The following is a 9,997-nucleotide window of genomic DNA, read 5'->3' on the forward strand; positions in this document are numbered from 1 at the left end:
ATGATAGATGTGCAAGAGATTATGTGCAAATAGAGATACTGGGGTACAAATGAGCAAAATAAATAACAATATGGGGATGAGGTAGTTGGGTGGGCTAATTTCAGATGGGCTGTGTACAGGTGCAGTGATCGGTAAGGTGCTCTGACAACTGATGCTTAAAGTTAGTGAGGGAGATAAGAGTCTCCAGCTTCAGAGATTTTTGCAATTCGTTCCAGTCATTGGCAGCAGAGAACTGGAAGGAATGGCGGCCAAAGAAGGTGTTGGCTTTGGGGATACACCCAATCACTACAAAGATACAGGCGTTCCTTCCTAACTTAGTTTCCGAAGAGGAAGGACACCACTCAGGGATTTCACCATGAGGCCAATGGTGACTTTAAAACAGTTACAGAGTTTAATGGCTGTGATAGGAGAAAACTGAGGATGCATCAACAACATTGTAGTTACTCCACTATAGTAATCTAATTGACAGAGTGAAAAGAAGGAAGCCTGTACAGAATTAAAATATTCCAAAACATGCATCCTGTTTGCAACAAGGCACTAAAGTAATTCAGCAAAAAATGTGGCAAAGCAATTCACTTTTTGTCCTGAATGCAAAATGTTTTGTTTTGGACAAATCCAACACATTACTGAGTAGCACTCTCCACATTTTCAAGCATGGTGGTGGCTGCATAATATGGGTATGCTTGTAATTGTTAAGGACTGGGGAGTTTTTCAGGATGCAAAAAAAAATGGAAGCTAAGCATGGCAAAATCCTAGAGGAAAACCTGGTTCAGTCTGATTTTCACCAGACACTGGGAGTTGAATTCACCTTTCAGCAGAACAATAACCTAAAACACAAGGCCAAATCTACACTGGAGTTGCTTACCAAGAAGACAGTGAATGTTCCTGAGTGGCCGAGTTATAGTTTTGACTTAAATCTGATTGGAAATCTATGGCAAGACCAGAAAATGAATGTCTAGCAACGATCAACAATCAATTTGACAGAGCTTGAAGTATTTTGAAAAGAATAAGGGGCAAATGTTGCACAATCCAGGTGTGGAAAGCTCTTAGAGACTTACCCAGAAAGACTCACAGCTGTAATCGCTGGTAAAGGTGATTCTAACATGTATTGACTGAGGGGGTTGAATACTTATATAATCAAGATATACAGTGGCTAGCGAAAGTATTCACCCCCATTGGCATTTTTCCTATTTTGTTGCCTTACAACCTGGAATTAAAATTGATTTTTTGGGGGTTTGTATCATAAGATTTACACAACATGCCCACCACTTTGAAGATGCAAAATACTTTTTATTGTGAAACAAACAAGAAATAAGACAAAAAAACTGAAAACTTGAGCATGCATAACATTCACCCCCCCCAAAGTCAATACTTTGTAGAGCCACCTTTTGCAGCAATTACAGCTGCAAGTCTCTTGGGGTATGTCTCTATAAGCTTGGCACATCTAGCCACTGGGATTTTTGCCCATTCTTCAAGGAAAAACTGCTCCAGCTCCTTCAAGTTGGATGGGTTCCTCTGGTGTACAGCAATGTTTAAGTCATACCACAGATTCTCAATTGGATTGAGGTCTGGGCTTTGACTAGGCCATTCCAAGACATTTAAATGTTTCCCCTTAAACCACTCGAGTGTTGTTTTAGCAGTATGCTTAGGGTTATTGTCCTGCTGGAAGGTGAACCTCGGTCCCAGTCTCAAATCTCTGGAAGACTGAAACAGGTTTCCCTCAAGAATTTCCCTGTATTTAGCGGCATCCATCATTCCTTCAATTCTGACCAGTTTACCAGTCCCTGCCGATGAAAAACATGGTGGTGTTCTCGGGGTGATGAGAGGTGTTGGGTTTGCGCCAGACATAGTGTTTTCCTTGATTGCCAAAAAAGCTTAATTTTAGTCTCATCTGACCAGAGTACCTTCTTCCATATGTTTGGGGAGTCTCCAACATGCCTTTAGGCAAACACCAAACATGTTTGCTTATTTTGTTCTTTAAGCAATGGCTTTTTTCTGGCCACTCTTCTGTAAAGCCCAGCTCTGTGGAGTGTACGGCTTAAAGTGGTCCTATGGACAGATACTCCAATCTCTGCTGTGGAGCTTTGCAGCTCCTTCAGGGTTATCTTTGGTCTCTTTGTTGCCTCTCTGATTAATGCCCTCCTTGCCTGGTCCGTGAGTTTTGGTGGGCGGCCCTCTCTTGGCATGTTTGTTGTGGTGCCATTATCTTTCAATTTTTTAAGAATGGATTTAATGGTGCTCCGTGTGATGTTCAACGTTTCGGATATTTTTTTAGAACCCAACCCTGATCTGTACTTCTCCACAACTTTGTCCCTGACCTGTTTGGAGAGCTCCTTGGTCTTCATGGTGCCGCTTGCTTGGTGGTGCACCTTGCTTAGTGGTGCTTACTGGGGCCTTTCAGAACAGGTGTAAATATATTGAGATCATGTGATAGATCATGTGACACTTAGATTGCACACAGGTGGACTTTATTTAACTAATTATGTGACTTCTGAAGGTAATTGGTAGCACCAGATCTTATTTAGGGGCTTCATAGCAAAGGGGGTGAATTCATATGCACGCACCACTTTTCCGTTATTTATTTTTAATAATTTTTTGAAACAAGTAATTTTTTTTATTTCACTTCACCAATTTGGACTATTTTGTGTATGTCCATTAAATGAAATCCAAATAAAAAATCAATTTAAATGACAGGTTGTAATGCAACAAAATAGGAAAAACGCCAAGGGGGATGAATACTTTTGCAAGGCACTATATTAGTGTTTTCTTTTTCATATATCTTGTTTTACAAATGTTAGAATGTTTCTTCCACTTTGACATCACAGAGTATTTTGTGTATATCGTTGACAAAACATGACAATAACATCTATTATAATCACACTTTGTAACACAACACAATGTGGAAAATTCAAGGGCTGTGAATACTTTCTGAAGGCACTGCACATGCAAACAACAGATATCAATATCACTGATAAGCAAAACAGTGTAATGTTAAACCCCTTACAATAAAGGCTGTCACCATCATCACGACTATAGTCCTCCTGCCACTCAATGCTCAGTCTCACAATTTATACACCTACAATAAACACGTCATGGTGGATTTTCTGATACCAGACTTACACTTGTCAGATCAGACAGAGATGTGCTAGTTAACACGATATAACCTCTCAGCTTTCTACTCGTCTATCAGACAATATTGACAAAACGTCAATATCAGTTTGGATTGATGCAGAGACCGCCAGTAATGTGCATTGCACCATAAGTCAACCTTAGGAAAGCCCTAAGGTTACATTCTGCCTTACTGTTTCATTCAACAAAGGCAGTGTAATAAACCTAGAAGAGGAATGTCAGAGCTAGCCAACGCAGCATCTTTCACCCATAGTAGAACCAGAGCCGGCTCCAGCCATAAGTGATATAAGCAGTCACTTAGGGCCCCAGCTGTTTATTTTATAAAACATTTTTAGGAACTCAGTCAGGGTCTCAACTTACTGTTGAGAGTTAAAATAGTAGAATAGACAAGGTGTAAGTTCAACATTTGGTTTTGCATACGCAGTTTTTCTCTTGTTTTCCAGTCACTGACAGTCACTCAATTATCAATGTCAGCTAAAATGTTTTTGATTGGTAAGTTAGTCTAGCCAGTTATCTCAATTTGTAGTAATCATGGCCGAATACCGACCGGGCATGACAATTGTTATAAAATTGCAAATCTTCTCCTCGCCCCATGGCAAAATGTGTAGAACTTCAGAAAACTTGCTGTAAAACTGCAAACATTTCTCTCTGCCCCATGGCAAAATAACCAAATCTCGCTAAGGACCCCCAAAAGGCTAGAGTAGAACTCTCCCAGGGTCCCTGTATTTACACTCCTCTGTAGTAAGCCATCAAAGCCTGGAGGACTGAGACACACACTCAGACTCTGTCTGTCTGGCCCTGCCCTCTGTGCCCTGGGTAAAAGCACCCCTCCCTCTCCCTCTCATCTTCTAACAGCTCCTAAATCAAGGGAAACACTTGCTGTGAATATAAAACAGAGTATGAGGGGCCCTCTTCTGCTCATGTATGAGACACACTGTCACGATATCAGAGAGAAGACACACAGCAAGTCTCTGTCGACCAGACTGTTATGAATTTAGAGAAACTGGATGTGGACATGGAATCCTTTTCAAAGGCTGCTTTTACACAAACAGGTCAATTATGATATTTTGCCCAATGGTATATGTAGGAAAGGCCTATTCCTAACCCTGATATGGCTAGCCTCCATTAGGTCTAATCTCATCAAATCTACCAATTAATTTAACTCTTCAGTATTCATGAGCTAGTGTGCACCATGCAGTATTGCCCCTTTTCAATATGGGCTGAGCGATCCAGTAATCAGTGAAATTCATATTGTGTTCAATCGTACCCCCAATGACCCACAGTTTGGCACCGAAGAAGATGGCAGCCGTTTTACAGCCCTCTAACCAATTGTACTATTATGTGTGTTTTTTCGCGTTATTTGTAATTTATTCTGTACATAATGTTTCTGCTACCGTCTCTTAAGACCAAAAATAGCTTCTGGATATCAGGACAGCGATTACTCACCTCGTATTGGACAAAGATTTTTTCTTCATCGAGTCGGACGCGAAGGATATCCTACAGACACCCGACAAGGCCCAAATCCCCATCATTCGCATGAGAAAGAGACGGAGATATCGTGGACGTAGGTCGGGGTGCCTTGTAAGGATCCGACGGCGAGCGAGTAAACTGTCTCTTCCATCAATCCTATTAGCCAATGTTCAATCATTTGAAAATAAATTAGATGAGCTAAGATTACGGTTATCCTACCAACGGAACATAGAAAACGGTAATACCTATGTTTCACCGTGTGAACGACGACATGGATAACATACAGCTGGCGGGATATACGCTATATCGGCAGGATAGAACGGCTGACTCCGGTAAGACAAGGGGTGGCGGTCTGTGTATATTTGTAAACAACAGCTGGTGCATAAAATCTAATACTAAGGAAGTCTCTAGGTTTTGCTCGCCTGAGGTAGAGTATCTCATGATAAGCTGTAGAACACACTATTTACCAAGCGAGTTTTCATCTATATTTTTCGTAGCTGTCTATTTACCACCACAAACCGATGCAGGCACTAAGATTGCACTCAATGAGCTGTATAAGGCCATAAGTAAACAGGAAAATGCTCATACAGAGGCAGCGCTCCTAGTGGCCGGGAACTTTAATGCAGGGAAACTTAAATCCGTTCTACCTCATTTCTACCAGCATGTTAAATGTGCAACCAGAGGGAAAAAAACTCTAGTCCACCTTTACTCCACACACAGAGACGCGTACAAAGCTCTCCCTCGCCCTCCATTTGGCAAATATGACCATAACTCTATCCTCCTGATTCCTGCTTATAATCAAAAACTAAAGCAGGACGCACCAGTGACTCGGTTAATAAGGAAGTGGTCAGATGACGCAGATGCTAAGCTACAGGACTGTTTTGCTAGCACAGACTGGAATATGTTCCAGGATTCTTCCGATAGCATTGAGGAGTACACAACATCAGTCACTGGCTTCATCAATAAGTGCATCGATGACGTCGTCCCTACAGTGACCTTACGTACATACCCCAATCAGAAGCCATGGATTACAGGCAACATCCGCACTGAGCTAAAGGGTAGAGCTGCCGCTTTCAAGGAGCGGGACTCTAACCTGGACGCTTATAGGAAATCCCGCTATGCCCTCCGACGAACCATCAAACAGGTAAAGAGTCAATACAGGACTAAGACTGAATCGTACTACACAGGCTCTGACGCTCGACGGATGTGGCAGGGCTTGAAAACTACAAAGGGAAGCACAGCCGCGAGCTGCCCAGTGACACAAGCCTACCAGACAAGCTAAATCACTTCTATGCTCGCTTCGAGGCAATCAACACTGAAGCATGCATGAGAGCATCAGCTGTTCCGGATGACTATGTGATCACGCTCTCCTTAGCTGATGTGAGTAAGACTTTTAAGCAGGTCAACATTCATAAGGCCGCAGGGCCAGACGGATTACCAGGACGTGTACTCTGAGCATGCGCTGACCAACTGGCAAGTGTCTTCACTGACATTTTCAACATGTCCCTGACTGACTCTGTAATACCAACATGTTTCAAGCAGACCACCATAGTCCCTGTGCCCAAGAACACTAAGATAACCTGCCTAAATGACTACCGACCCATAGCACTCACGTCTGTAGCCATGAAGTGCTTTGAAAGGCTGGTCATGGCTCACATCAACACCATTATACCAGAAACCCTAGACCCACTCCAATTTGCATACCGCCCCAACAGATCCACAGATGATGCAATCTCTATTGCACTCCACACTGCCCTTTCCCACCTAGACAAGAGGAACACATACGTGAGAATGCTATTCATTGACTACAGCTCAGCGTTCAACACCATAGTGCCCTCAAAGCTCATCACTAAGTACCCTGGGACTAAACACCTCCCTCTGCAACTGGATCCTGGACTTCCTGACAGGCCGCCCCCAAGGTGGTAAGGGTAGGTAACAACACATCTGCCACGCTGATCCTAAACACGGGGGCCCCTCAGGGGTGCGTGCTCAGTCCCCTCCTGTAATCCCTGTTCACCCATGACTGCATGGCCAGGCACGACTCCAACACCATAATTAAGTTTGCCGACGACACAACAGTGGTAGGCCTGATCACCGAAAATGATGAGACAGCCTATAGGGAGGAGGTCAGAGACCTGGCCGTGTGGTGCCAGGATAACAACCTCTCCCTCAACGTGATCAAGACAAAGGAGATGATTGTGGACTACAGGGAAAAAAAGAGGACTGAGCACGCCCCCATTCCCATCGACGGGGCTGTAGTGGAATAAGTTGAGAGCTTCAAGTTCCTTGGTGTCCACATCACCAACAAACTATCATGGTCCAAACACACCAAGACAGTCGTGAAGAGGGCACGACAAAGCCTATTCCCCCTCAGGAGACTGAAAAGATTTGGCATGGGTCCTCAGATCCTCAAAAAGTTCTACAGCTGCACCATCGAGAGCATCCTGACTGGTTGCATCACCGCCTGGTATGGCAACTGCTCGGCCTCCGTCCGCAAGGCACTACAGAGGGTAGTGCGTACGGCCCAGTACATCACTGGGGCCAAGCTTCCTGCCATCCAGGACCTCTATACCAGGCGGTGTCAGAGGAAGGCCCTAAAAATGATCAAAGACTCCAGCCACCCTAGTCATAGACTGTTCTGTCTGCTTCCGCACGGCAAACGGTACCGGAGCGCCAAGTCTAGGTCCAAAAGGCTTCTTAACAGCTTCTACCCCCAAGCCATAAGACTCCTGAACAGCTAATCATGGCTACCCGGACTATTTTACGCTGCTGCTACTCTGTTTATGCATAGTCACTTTGTACACTTTAATGTACATATTACCTCAAGTACCTCGACTAACTGGTGCCCCCTCTATATAACCTCCATATTGTAATTTTATTTTACTGCTGCTCTTTAATTATTTGCTTTTTTTTATTTATTCTTAAACTGCATTGTTGGTTAAGGGCTTGTTAGTAAGCATTTCACTGTAATGTCTACACCTGTTGTATTCGGCGCATGTGGCAAATAAAAGTTGATTTGATTTGATTTGATTTGGATAACCTAGAAAGCCATATGCACCACCCGTCTCAGAGTAGGAGTGCTGATCTAGGATCAGTTTTGCCTTTTATATCATAATGAATAAGATTACATGGGCAGAAGGGACCTGATCCTAGTTCAGCACTCTTACTCTGAGACACTTTATAAGTATGAGCCCTGTCCTTAAAGAGTGAGGTCATAGACATGATGATGATGACCGTGATGACCAATAGAACATAGAAGTGCCCTCTGCTGTTGAGTTTGGCTCACTTCCACCACTAATTGCTGCCCAGGAAAATACAGTGATTGCATTGACAAGCTGTGTGAGGGAACCAAGAGAGCGAAACAATACAAAATAGTCTATCAGACTTCAATTTGATGCGAGTTTCAAACACACAGATTGTTTTCCCCCACAACATTCACCAGCTCTTAAAGGACTAAACACAACCACATATGTTTACAAAAAAAACTGTTTTACATTCAAAATGAGATCAAAATAGATTACAAATTAACGACATTAAATTAATTGCATTCTGTCTCAGCTATAGAATTGTATTTCTGGAACAGCATGTTTCTGCATTGAAAAACATTTATTAACAAATTGTTGTATTTGGATGCTGTTAATCTTTCCATGGTGAAATACACAACATAACTAAGAGATTTTGGACTAAGTCATCCATCAAACTCTTTTACAGTTCTCTGCTGCTGAAGTGTTTGGAGGTGTCTGTCTGGCATATTGATTGTACACCCAGTGTCATTACACAGCGTTGTGTGGACACCTGTGGGAACACTGGGAGAAGTGGTGTGGAGCTGTGTCAAGCTGAGAAACTAGTGCTGTCTTCTGTGGCTTTGTGTTGCCATGGAAAACCAGTAGAATGTCTCTTTAATGCCTTATCATTCAGCAGCTGGTGACAGAACCCATTCAAAGGGGGAGAGAGATTCCTTCAGTGCCTCTGTGTGGCTGGGCTGAGCTCAGATGTGTGTGGGAGTGAGCGTGGGTGAGCTGTGAGTGAGTCTTATGCTTCCTCCTTCCATATCTCAACCCTGCTCTTTTCTCATATGGAGAGAAAAGGCAACAGAAAGAGCACCTCAGCCAATGAAACAACACTGACTATTAATGTAACGTTTTCGACTAAAGGAGTATCCATACAGATTCACTGTAAAGGACATCGCTGACACAACCTGTCATTTGTTGCTTTGAGATTGTTATGAAAAGCGCTATATAAATGTAATAAATTATTATTATTAATGATTACTATTATTTGTAAAATGCTAAGATATTTGACACCAGTGTAACAGGTGAAGCGCCTGTTGAAATGTGAGACACAATGAGAATGTTTTCAGAGAAAAATCATTATATGTATTATATTCAAAGCTGCAACATGAATGGAAACTGGGGAAAGATTATGTTCAACCATCGCTCATCAAACCAGTATGTGCAACCAAACATAAAAAATCAGTCTACTACTTGTCATGTGATATGAGTTATTCCTGATGATCAGTCACCATGTGTTTCAGCTTCATAGTGGTGGGAAGACTTTTCAATTAACAGCTGTGCTTATGCTGCATTACCGTTGAGTGAAAAAAAACTGGTTGAGTGAAAAAAAACTGTTCTGTCTTGAGATTGCACTCCCTTCATTACTTTTGAATCCATTTATCTCTTAAAGGGGAAATTCAGATTACAGTTTTTAGACTGCTTTCATCTAACATGAAGTTGTAAAATCCTGAACTTTCCCTTTAAAACTAGGGTTGATGCATTCTATGAAACACCATTCAATATCTGGTGATAGATCATGTTCTGTAATAACTGCTGTTATTATTGAATCATTCCATAATCCTAGCTCAATAACCTCACTGCTTCTACATATACATGACTAATCTTTTTCAAACACCTATCACCATATCCCTTAGTGGGAAAGGGTCAGGGTCAAGACTTGTTTTTTTTTTATTACTCATGAATTATATATGGTGCTCTGAACTGCTGAAAATGATTTCCTACACAAACATTTGATATGGATTTATTGATTCACAACTGTTATTCCTTTACAATGATTTAATTCAATCTGTTCATGAAGCATGATGATAATCAGGGGTTGGAACCGGTTCAGGGAACAGAACAGAAAACCGGAAATAACAAAAACATTTGAGGAACAGAATCAGAACCGGAAAGAATGTGATCTATACTGTTCTGGAACAGAACCATAATTAAAAGCATGGGAACCCGTTAATAACGTTATTTTACGTTACAGACATTTTCTTCAGTCCCATACATAATGCAACCAGGTGGCTATGCCCTCACTCTGTCACTCAGAAACCTATTCCAGTGTCTGCCTGCCAGCTGAAAATCTTTGCCAGTGTGTGCATGAGTAGACAACCTGCCCC

This window comes from Coregonus clupeaformis, chromosome 6, assembly GCF_020615455.1.
Source record: "Coregonus clupeaformis isolate EN_2021a chromosome 6, ASM2061545v1, whole genome shotgun sequence".
Taxonomy (NCBI): domain Eukaryota; kingdom Metazoa; phylum Chordata; class Actinopteri; order Salmoniformes; family Salmonidae; genus Coregonus; species Coregonus clupeaformis.